General features: G+C 36.0%; 1 protein-coding gene across 8 annotated transcripts in view; it reads left to right on the forward strand.

Moving 5' to 3' along the window:
* Positions 1–12,098, forward strand: part of RGS7 (regulator of G protein signaling 7) — a 265,260-nt gene that overhangs the window by 106,540 nt on the left and 146,622 nt on the right. The window lies entirely within an intron of this gene.

A 12,098-nucleotide genomic window follows, 5' to 3' on the forward strand; every position in this document is an offset into this window, starting at 1 on the left:
CTCTAAAGCAATTTTACCAGTACAAACCAACATTAAACTTGAAATAAAATATTATTCTGTCCCATCTCCATAATTCTGATTTAAATTAAGAGAAACTTATATTGTGACTTTATATAGTATATCAATTATCTAATATTTAATATTTATATTGGTATCTAGTGTCTAAATTTAAACACAATAGAATTAAAACTTAAAAAAAATAAAGTTTAAAATAAACAAAAGAAGCCTTGTTTCAGTAAAAGGAACAGAAAGTGGGAAATTATTAATAGGAGCAGGTTCTCATCTCTAGATAAGAGTTAAAATTTTCATTGAGTTTATGAAAACTCATTGCTGGTAACTACATCTTGACTTAAGTATGGGTTTCTTTGAGATTATACATCATAAAGTATATTTATATTACACTAGAAAAATATTAAATTGTAAAATGTCTCTAGAAACTGTGAGTCTTTGTGAGTCTTACTTTAAAATACTGTATGCAGTATTGGTTTTAGTTTTTTGATATGATTGTATTGAGGTTATCCTTCTGTAAATGAGCACAAACTGTCTGAGGGTATTTTGAATATGTATTTGCAGTTTTTGTGAAATGTGTTAAGTGCATGATTTTTTTGTCCAGCTGTACCAACTTGGTGTTTCCTTTCCCTCTCCCTTATGCTCCTCTTTCTTTTAAAGATTGTCTGTTCAATAATTTGTATAGAAGAACTGGTGGCATGTTTCAGTTGTGGAAGAAGTGAGTGGCAACATCTTCAATCATTTATAAAAAGACCTTTATTAGCACAGAGAAATTCGAAAACTTCTACCTGAAGGCCTGAACTGAAATGATGGTTTCCTGAGAGGATTCATTACAGTACTAGTCAGTTCTTTGTATTGAGGAAAGAGCGAGCCCTACACCAATACTACTAATAAGAAAGAAACCACTAAAAGTTTTTTATGCTACTTTAATCAGGCAACTTTTCCTCTCTCATTCTGAAGCAGTACATCCTGCACTATGTGCGCTCCACAGTGTTCATTAGCTGGCTCATCATCTGTTAATAGTAGGATTATTTTTTTTCAGACACCTAACAGAAACTGTAGAAATCAATCTACATAACTACAAAATCATAAATAATTGAGTTGGAACAGAGCTCAACCATCTGTCTACTGGTAGCTTACTTAATTTCAAGATGCTGCTTGGAAGATATTTATGTGTAGTTTACAAACAAATTATTCTACTTGATTTGAGGGTGTCAGTTATAGTCTCTACCTGAACAATCAATGACATGGGGAACACTTACTGTGTAGGAGCCTGACAGTGTCACAACCTGAAGGGCAGTGCTGAGTTCTGTTTGCTGTTACTTTGGCTCAAAAGGACTGAGATCTTAGCTGAATTTGAGGATGTATGATGCTCAGACAGTAATGGCACACTTTTGATTATGAACTATTGAGAAGACCAGATATAAACACTATTAGGGTTGAATTGCATTGGGCAATACAAAAAAAAATCCTGCATGTGTCTAATAAACCATAGCTGTGAAATATGAAATCAGCAACTTGGAAGAATTGCTATATGTTATGTTAAGAATTGATCATCTCATTTTACTTCCTAACTAAGCAATCATTCTTCTGCTGGAATATGGATATTCCTATAATTCATATCTGTTGCTATCACTCTTATGTATTTCTTGGTTTAATTACATTTAATTGATCAGAATAGTTGATTATGAACCCAAATTAAATTTTAAAAAAATTTGCATACTATTAGATGAGAGGCTCTGTTGATATATTTCCAAGTATGAAAGAATTTATGAATTTTATAAGCTGTTAAATACCTTGGGAATAATCTTTATTATGACTGAAATAAAAATTAATTCCATGGTAACATGTGTTGCAGTATAAGCAAACCATTTCTTAGCGGGTTTTATTTTATTCTTTGCACTGTTATTTAACAGTATCACTTGTTCACATAGCTTACCTAATGTGCTGAAGATTGAGCCTCAAAATAAGAAGCCTTTTTTTAGCTGATAAGCTACAAGCATAATATATGCATAAAAAAACAATTACAAAATATGTAGAAAAAAGCAAAACTCAAATTTGGAGATTCAAAGCCAGTGCAAACAGAAGACTTGAGCAGTATTTTACTCAAGGAAGTACAGCAAGAGTTTCACTATCTTTCAGCTTTAAGCAACAGAAAAGGAAGTCTCAAGTGACAGAAAGTAATAAAGTACAAATAATGTAGGTGGAGTTCACAGAAAACTTCCTTATATAGTTTTCAGACAAAATATTCAAGGACATAATATTGTCCCTCAAATACTGTTTTACAAATAAAGTCTTAACATGGAACATTAGATAAGAGTTGATATAAACAAACAAATAAACAAAAAAAAATCAAATAAGAAATAAGCAAATGAAAAATAAGCAAAGAATCCCTTCATGTTCTTGGAGAGGAACAGAAACAGGGAACATACTAAATGAAGCATTCCAAATTACAGTTCTTCAGATATGTAGTAAACTCAATTGTCAACTAGAAAATAATTTCCCTTTAATGAGAATGTCCTTTGTATGCCATTTATTTGGTTTCCTCAAAATGCTGTCCTGTAGGCACATCCTTAATTATGTGGATATGCTTGAGGTGGGCTCTTTTTAGTCCTAGGTTGCTGGTTATGAGGACTCTGGTGTCTAATAAACCCCACAACTTTTGCTTGCCAACCTGGTCCACTGCTTCCTCACTTAATTGTTGATCATTCTTTCACATACCTGTTGGTCTTAGTTTATAGCAAAAATGCTTTTCCCCCATTTAGTCAGAAATAGCTTGAAATAATGATATTGCTATGTCTGGAAAAAATATGGACAGTGGCTTGCAACAAAAATGTTCTATTTTAGAAATTTTTCAACTTCAGTAATTTAAAATGTAATTACTGGATAAAGACAAATAAAATAATACATTTCAAAATATTTTAAATATTGTTACTTAAAATGGCTTTTGAAGATCAATAATCTGGTTCTTGAAGATTCTGATGGGGGTGGGGAAAGGATGAGCATATGATAAAGTTCTTGGAAATTAATATTAAACACATGTTTTTTGTTTGTGCATTAATTGTCAGCATGCACAGTTCTGAAGGTTCTTTTCAGAAAGTGTTTATATCTTTTTGTTGTTGAGTCACTTCATTATTATTTGAATTCACTGTAAAACCACCACCTCATTTTATTCCTACCTCACTTTGTATCTTCTTCCATGTATGAACTGTTTTCATTTAGCACAAAAGACACTCCTCTGTCATGCTTCATCCTAACTGAGACATTAAATGGTTATCAAGACTCTCAGAAGCAGTCACATCTGCCAACCTCTTTACAGTGAAATTTTAAAGATATCAAGGATGAGAATTTGAATAATGTTTTTAATATACTATAGTGTTCCTTATGCATTTTTAAAAACTGCAATTGATGTTCTTGCAACAGCATTGAAAGCAGTGCTTTTCTCCCAGTGCAGGTAACATGAAGCTCAGTTAAATTTTAAGAACTCTCCCATGCACTGCAGAAGTTCAAGTAATCATCAGTTTTATTTTGCTAAATTGAAGTTGTGTCTCACAACTCATCTATGTACACTTTTCATTCTTTGTCCTAAGCCTTTTGCCTAATATCACAGAATCACAGAATATGCTGAGTTGAAAGGAATCCACAAAGATCATCAAGTCCAACTCCTGGCCCTGCACAGGACCATCCTCAAGAGTCACATCATGTGCCTGAGAGTATCATCCGAACACTTCTCGAACTCTGTCAGGCTTGGTGCTGTGACTCCTTCCCTGGGGAGCCTGTTCCAGCACCCAACCACCCTTTGGGTGAAGAACCACTTTCTAATGTCCCACCTAAATCTCTTCTGATACAACTTCAGGCCATTCCCTCAGGTCCTGTCACTGGTCACCACAGAGAAGAGAACAGTGCCTGCCCCTCCTCTTCCCCTCGTGATGAAGTTGTGACTGCAATGAGGTCTCCCCTCAGTCTCCTCTTCTCCAGGCTGAGCAGACCAAGTGATGTCAGCCGCTCCTCGTTCGGCTTCCCCTCAAGGCCCTTCACCATCTTGGTTGCCCTTCTTTGAACACTCTAACAGCTTAATATCTTTCTTATATATATTTCTTATATTGTGGTGCCCAAAACTGCACACAATATTCAAGGTGAGGCTGCCCCAGTGCAGAGCAGAGCAGGACAATCCCCCCCTCGCCTGGCTAGTGATGCTGTGCCTGATGCCCCCCAGGACACGATTGGCCCTCCTGACCAGGACACTGCTGACTCATATTCAACTTGCCATTGACCAGGACCCTCAGGTCCCTTTCCATGGCACTGCTTTCCAGCATCTTATTCCCCAGTCTGGATGTACATCCAGGGTTGCCCCATCCCAGGTGCAGAATCCAGCACTTCCCCATGTTGAACTTCATATGCTTGGTGATTGCCCACTCTTCTCATTTGTCAAATTCTCTCTGCAGGGCCTTCCTGCCTTCAAGGGATTCAACAGTTCCTCTCAGTTTTGTGTCATCTGCAAGCTTGCTCAGTATCCCTTGCAGTCATGGTCCTCCAGCTCAGGGCACCGAGACCCCCTTGGTCTGTCATCTGTGTTGAAGACAGAGGCAAAAAAAGCATTAAACACCTCTGCCTTGTCTCTGTCCCTGTTTGTGAGGTGACTGTCCTCATCCTGTAATGGGCCAATTATATTTCTATACTGCCTTTTACCATTAACAGATTTGAAAAACCTCTTTTTATTGTCCCCCACATTTCTGTCCAGCTGCAACTCCAGTTGAGCTGCAGCCACACAAATCTCTCTACAGTGGCAAGCAGCATCTCTGAATTCTTTCCTTGTCACTTGACATTCCTTCCACTGGGCATACACTTTGCTTTTTTGCCTTATTTCCAAGAGAAGATCCCTGCTCAGCCAAGCCTGGCTTCTGCCTCATCTACTTGAGTTCGACATTTGGGAATTGCTGCTCCTGTGCCCTTAGGAGGTGATGTTTGAATAATGATCAGCACTGATGGATCCCAGGACCTGCAGAAACATTACCCCAAGGGACCTTACTAATTCCCTGAGCAGCCTGAAGTCTGCTCTTCTCATGTCCAGAGCTGAGGTTTTGCTGGCACTTTTTCTTCTGTCAACAGAGATTTTAAACTTGATCACTTTGTGGTCACTGTGGCCAAGATAGCTGCCAATCTCCACTTCGCTCGTGTGTCATGAGAAATATTCATATTCACTTTTTCTGCCTTTCATGGATCAGTAGAATCACAAAATAGTTTGGGCTGAAAGGGACCTTTAAAGATCATCTAGTTCAACTCGCCCTGTCATAGAGGTGTTTCACTAGATCAAAACCCTGTCTATGTCTTTCACATCTGTCCTCCCCCTATTTGGTCATCCTGATTCTGATGTTTTCAGTCCAGATGTTTAAACCCTTCCTTAATGGACCCCATTCCTTAACTTTGTTTGTTCTTGTTCACACTTCACTTTTTCATTGCTACATCTTCTCTAGATAAAAATATTAGTTCTTTCTGTCTTCTGTCTAATCAGAAGAGGGAATGCTGATGTTGATTTTAATTTACCTTCTGCAAGGTAGGTTTTTAAATTTAAAAAATCTAGAAAAGTTGTTTGTTTTAAATGCTGCTAGGTTTGTAATCAATGTAACTAAACTACTGTGAATATATTAAGTATATAAGCCTTGCTACAGTGCCTGAAGTTCTAAAGTAAACTTCATGCTAATCAAGTAAACTTCATGTTAATCACTTATGAATTATATTAATCTGATTTTTAGTGCTGAAGTCATGGGTTTGACACCATCTGAGATGACATTAAGAGAGCACTAGTGAGACTAAGAACTAATTATTGCTTTATGTATGTGCTTGGCAAGGCAAGAGAAAATGCAGCAAAAGCAATTTGATGCTGCCTCAGAGCAGTCCTTGGTGTCCTGTACTGTCCAAGTTGTCTATATATGAACTGCAGACTGAGGTGGGACCATCCTGGTGCTGTACCCTCAGTCAGGCTCCAGGGCAAGGCCAGGGAGAGCTCAGCCCTGTATTTCAAATGAATTCCAAGAATGGATTTCAATAGATTTAAAAAATGTGACTTACTGCTTTACCAGTCTGAAAAATAACTTGCTGTGGATATGTGTGGGATGTTCTGGTGCAATAATCTTCTAGGGTTATTGATTTGAGGACAACAATATTCAGTAGTAACAAACTATGGGAGTTACCACATGTTCTTCTATCCGTTGGCACCTGCTTTATCTTTCAATTTCTGTGGCTCTGAGCACTATCAAAGAACATGTGTTGTGCTGCTTTTGAGCTTTGGGTAAGCAATTACAGTTTTATGATCTGGTTTGGAATATGTAGTCACTTGAATGACTTGCATCCTAGAATAAAGTCTGGATTCTGAGATTGAAAACTGTAATTTTTGCTAGTTTCTTCATAGTAGCAACTTATTTTACAATGTATGATGTTGAACAAATTCTGATTCACACTTTCCAGTTGGTTTTTACAAGTCCTTTAGATGCTTTAGAGGACTGTGTGGGGATGCTCTGATGGGATAATAAGCGTAACTGACATTAAAAAAAATAAAAGAAGGAAATAAAGCAAAGCATCACTGCCTCACTTTTGAGACAAGGTACAAATTGATCTTCTAATTGTTTCTAGTGGGCTTTCTGTGTCTGGGCATTTCTTTTATGTATTTTGATTGGAAAGTGCAGTTAAATGTGCAAGTGATTACTGTGTGGTTTCATAAATATAACAAAATTCTAGAATTTTAAGCCTATGGCTTGATAAGAAGGCTAAATACAATATTCCAACATCCCCAAGGAACCCCTTTTGCATCAAAGTTTTCAAGATCATTTTTTATACAATACAGAATAAAAATCATAATTAGATGCATCTGTGTGTATGTCTGTGTATGTATGTACATATGCACTATATAAAAGTACTGGAATAAAGATCTATTTTGCAGAAGTGGGCCTGCATTTAGGTTCCATGTGAAAAGATTGCAAAAAACTGATGCCATGTAGAGAACAGAATTTAACATGACCTGGTTTTTGTGTGGAAAATTTTAAATATGCTATCTGTATGGAAGACCTATTCCTGCTGGTCTAAAATGAACAGTGTTTCATGGACCTTTCATTATGTTCATTATCACCATTGAGACGTGTCCACAACTACTGGTACATGGAGAATGGACTCCTGCTTTGGAATGAATGTCAGAGTTGAAGTACTGTAGGAATGTATGATGTAGAATATAGTGCTGCTCTTTCTGTAAGATAAGTTAAAAAAGGCTATTGTTATAATAGGTTTGATCAGCTTTAAAACAGAGAGACCAGCATGTAGCCCTAAACCTACCCTCCCCTTTAGCTGTTATTTAGGACTAGTAAACAATGGTAAAGCCCATTCTTTTGGGCAGAGACTGGAAAGTTGTACAAAGAAGGATTAAAAGCAAACTTCCCACTATAGAGAAATAATTTCCAGTTCATTGCATTTGGTCTTAAAGGTAATTTATCAAATGCTACTTGTTGTAGAGGTATATTTGATTTGAGAAATGGACCTTTAGTTTCATTGCACTAAATTTACTGAATTGAGTAAGAAATAAAAAGTGATAGGTCTCAGATTAATTAAGTTTGGCTAATATTGCTAATAATTTTAGAGCAGTCACCCAAGAGTACCATAAATATTGATGAGAGCAGAAAGACAAATAAGCAGCCTGTCTGCTCTTTTTAATAAAGTTCAAACACTTTCAGTGAAGTTTTAGAAATAATTTCTAAAGTGATGTCAAGGTTTAAATTCACTTCTAGGAATGTTACAAAGAGCAAAACCAAGTCAGAATGGAACCTTATTTCATCCCATTGTCGTGGTTTAAGCCCAGCTTGAAATTAAACACCACGCAGCCGCTTCTGCAACCTCCTCTCTTCTCCCCCCTGCCTCAGCGGAATGGAGAGGAGAATCAAAACTTGTAGGTTGGGAAAAAACAGTTCAATAATTGAAAATAAAGTAAAATTGAGTGATAATGGTAAATGATGAAGATGATGATGATGATGGTGATGATAATAATAGTAATAATAATAATGATAAAAAGGGAAAACCAACTGCTGCACAATACAATTGCTCACCACCCCACTTACTGATGCCAGATCCCCATTCCTGCACCCAGATCAGCTGCCATTCCAGGTATCTCCCCTCAGTTTATATACTTGGCATGATGTTCTGTGGTGTGAAATATCCCATTGGTCAGTTTGGATCACCTGTCCTGGCTCTACTCCCTCCCAGTTCCTCTGAATACCTTCTCACTGGCACAGCCTGAGACAAGAAAAAAGTCCTTGACTGAGGGTAAACACGACTTAACAAAAAACCAGAACACTGGTGTGTTATCAACACCATTCTCATTCTGAATCCAAAACACAGCATGGTAACAGCTACTGAGAAGAAATTACCTCTACCCTAGCTGAAACCAGGACACTGATACAAAAGTCTCTTCAATTCAGTTTGCATTAGGCTGGATTCAAGAGGTATACCCTACATGTTAATATGTCCAAGACAGTGTTCTCGAATGGAGTGTATCATGGATGTCCTGATATCATGACTGTCTACACTGGATAAATAGCATTCAGAGGTTATGCCAGTAAATACTTTTATTAATTTTACCCATTTATACTAGCCTAGAAGTCACTGTTGTCCTCAGTCTAATCTCAGCAGATTTTTCTCAGAATTTCCAGCATCTCCAGCCTCGTTGGTCAGCATCTTTTTATATTAACTCTCAACTTTCAAGAGTAGTTCTTGTGAAAATAGGTATATAATATATTTGAGATAATACTAGAAGCACCATGGTAACTATATGGTGGAAACTACTTCAGAGCAAGGAATGATTGAAATCTAATGCCTGGGTTTGTCAGAATTCGTAATTTTTGTTGTAACAATCAGATCTGGGGTCCTTGACACCAGACTTCCCTAGACACCACTTTGAGAACTTCTGCCCAAAGGGGAATTTTATATCTTTAAATAAAGATTTCTTTTAAAATAGGTTTTAAGAGTACGTGCTAAGCTATCTATTATGGATGCAGAATTTCAGGAGGTGTTGCCAAATGTTATGAGACAGTGAATATTTTTGTAACGGCATTTTTCAGTATTAGAGTTTGAAGATCCTATTTAGTTATTTTTAAGTAGGATTTTGTACCAAGACATAAATCTTGGTAAGGGAGTGTATGATGACCATAAAATAAAATGCAAACCACCATTTCAAAGGAGATAAAAAGAATATGAACATGGATCTTTCCTTTGTCCTGCTTGTGATTTCCTCCTCCCTTTCTGCTTTGTCTAACACATAAAAGCCATTTGAAACAATTACAGTGTATGAGTTATTTCTCATGTTTTTCTTGCAACATGATGTAAAGCAACAAGAAGTGATAATGTAATGATGGAACAAAGAGGCATGCAGTAAACAAATATGTCTCTAAACATGCTCCTTCAGAATAATGAACTTCTCAGTGAAGTTTAGATTATTAAATGCATTCAAGACATCAACATCTGAGATGTTAAGTTAGTTGTCAGGGAGAACCATATAGAAATTAAGTTTTGCAGTTTTGTAGATGACATGCAACCTCTTAAATTTGAGTTCTGGAACTTTATAAATAGTTTAGCTTTTCACAGAAAAGGAGGACATATGCTGTGGCAGTCATGAAGTAGTTAATATTTAGAAGCCCAGTGCCTAGAGATACTAGTATTTATTCCCTAAAATATCAAGGGAAATGTCTTCACTCACTACACTAGGCTTTAATTCATGCCTCTGAGAAGACATAGGGTGGGAAAAAGTGTCATGACTGTAGCTTTCTGGAACTGAAAGAAACTAAAGTCTGTGGAAAATCTGAATGCTTTAATATTATCTAGCATTACAATGCTCCAACAAGTCAAAAGTGTTTAGAAAGTAATTTATTTAATGGTTTTTTCCTTAGCTGTGTCTCATATTTCTCAGCCACTGGAGATTGCAATGATTTGCCAAATATCAGTTGGTAGCAAAGTGGAGAAGAAAACCGAGGATTTTCAAGTCCTAGTTAAGTGATTCCTCTGCTAAATGCAACTTGTTCAATTTTACCAAATACCAGAGGAATCTTATCACTGTTGATATGTTTAGGTATTTTACTTTTCTCCCACCTTATTTGAAACAATCAGAACAGAGGGTTTACTGTATTTGTACTCAACATCTGCAGCCCCCTAATTTTTCCTGGATAAAGACTAGTTGTGTAATCTATTACCTCTTGTCAGCCAAAGTAGCAATCTGTGGTTTCTGCTTGGAAGATGTAGGTACTTGCAGACTACCTCTATTTATTATATTTTAATTTATTAGTGTGGAGGTCTCTTGCAGCGTAATTGCTCTCCATAGGAACATATGGATTTTTTTTAGTAAGAGTCTCATTTCTTCTAGCAATTATTCATATCTAATATATTTGTAGTGTGAGACGGGTCATTCTAAACACTCCCTAGCAGAGATACAGGATTCCCTGAAGTAATGCTTTGATTGTTAAACCTTGTTAGTTTCCCTCCTATAAACTGGTAAAACAAATAAACTGGTGATGGAAAAAAAGACTTCTTTCAAAAGGCTTGTGATTTTTCAAGTGAGAAATGGCTTTAATGCAATTAAGCTTTTCTGTTCTGAAAGTAACTCTCTATGAAAATTGTGATGTAGAGTTTCTAAGGCTCACATTAAAGCTTCCAGTTTGATCCAACTCATTCTAGTACAGAGATTTTGACTTTTCCAACTCTTCAAATTAACGAAGTACATATCAGCTGAGAGATTTGAGATTGAGTTGTCTTGCCCGCCCCTATGGCTGACAGAAAGGTGTGTATGACATACAGACTTCCAGTATGCATTATATCATATATTCTGCTCACCATAACAAATAAATAGAATGAGCCTGTCCTTCTGGCAAAATAAAATTTGACCAAAAACTAACATTTTTCAATTTTTTTCTGAAGAGTTATGCCTAATATTTTTCCGGATTAAGAAATAATTTCACAAATGGATTTCTGGGCTTTAATCCTGAGTTGTTGTTGTTGTTGTTTTTTAATTTTAATTCACTTAAATCCATTTTCACTTTTTGTTTCTTAAGTTACAGTGTGTCTGATTTTAATATTGTCCTTATCTCATTGCATACATATAATAGTATATTTATATAATATAAATATAAACCAAAACTCTTTTTTGACAAAAGAATATCTCCTTTCCCAATCACGTATCACATAGACTAAAGAAATGGTTTTATAGCCATTTTGCACAATTTTCAGAGCTCACATATTTCAAATCTTTTAATGACTGCTGCTCTACTTCCTTGTGTGGCACAAACATAGTTTGACAATAAAGACATAGAATATTTCTAATCAAAAGGAAAATGACTACAAAGGAAAATAAAATGTAAATACTGTAAATGTCAAACTATGACTAAATTGGACAAGTACAGAACATTCAGACCTAATTTGTTTTAAAGTGTATTAATCATGAGAATTCAAAAGTTCTAGTGGTTTGATGGCAAAATAGGCTTTTTTGCTCTCTTTATCCTCAAGGAAATAAAAATATGGTTGGATTTTGTGTAAAAATATAACATGAATTCATAAGAAAAATTCATGTTTTTAAAAGCAGAGAAAAATTAAATAAGACAGAGACAGACAGTCCATTTTAAATTTCCTTAATTCCTTTAGAACAAGTCCAGTAGTGTTCTAGAGCTGATGTAATTGCTACATAGTATTGAAAGGAAGTATCACAAAATGTGTTCTACTTTTCCTAATTATATTGCAACCAGCCAAAATATAAACTAGGAAATGTCACATTGAAATGAGGTCCTATTTCAAAAGACATTGGAACGTACAGATTGTTCACTGTGTCACCCACCATCTTTTGATATGTCAGTCCACTGGTTTTTAATGAGACTTAGGTATTTAGTTACTTCTATTTTCTTAGAAAATGTTCACCTTAAAGTTTACCAACTGTTTAAGTGCTTTGATAAATAAGGCTTTACTGAAATTGCTCCTGAGTCATTACATGGCAGAGGATCCTTGTGAAAGTACAGCAGTGTAGAGTGGGATTGAGAACAAACATACCCTTTTTGATGGGTGGAGAAGGAAAT

The sequence above is a fragment of the Manacus vitellinus genome, unplaced genomic scaffold (genome assembly GCF_001715985.3).
Source record: "Manacus vitellinus isolate BGI_N305 unplaced genomic scaffold, ASM171598v3 scaffold_8_pilon, whole genome shotgun sequence".
In the NCBI taxonomy this organism is placed as follows: Eukaryota; Metazoa; Chordata; class Aves; order Passeriformes; family Pipridae; genus Manacus; species Manacus vitellinus.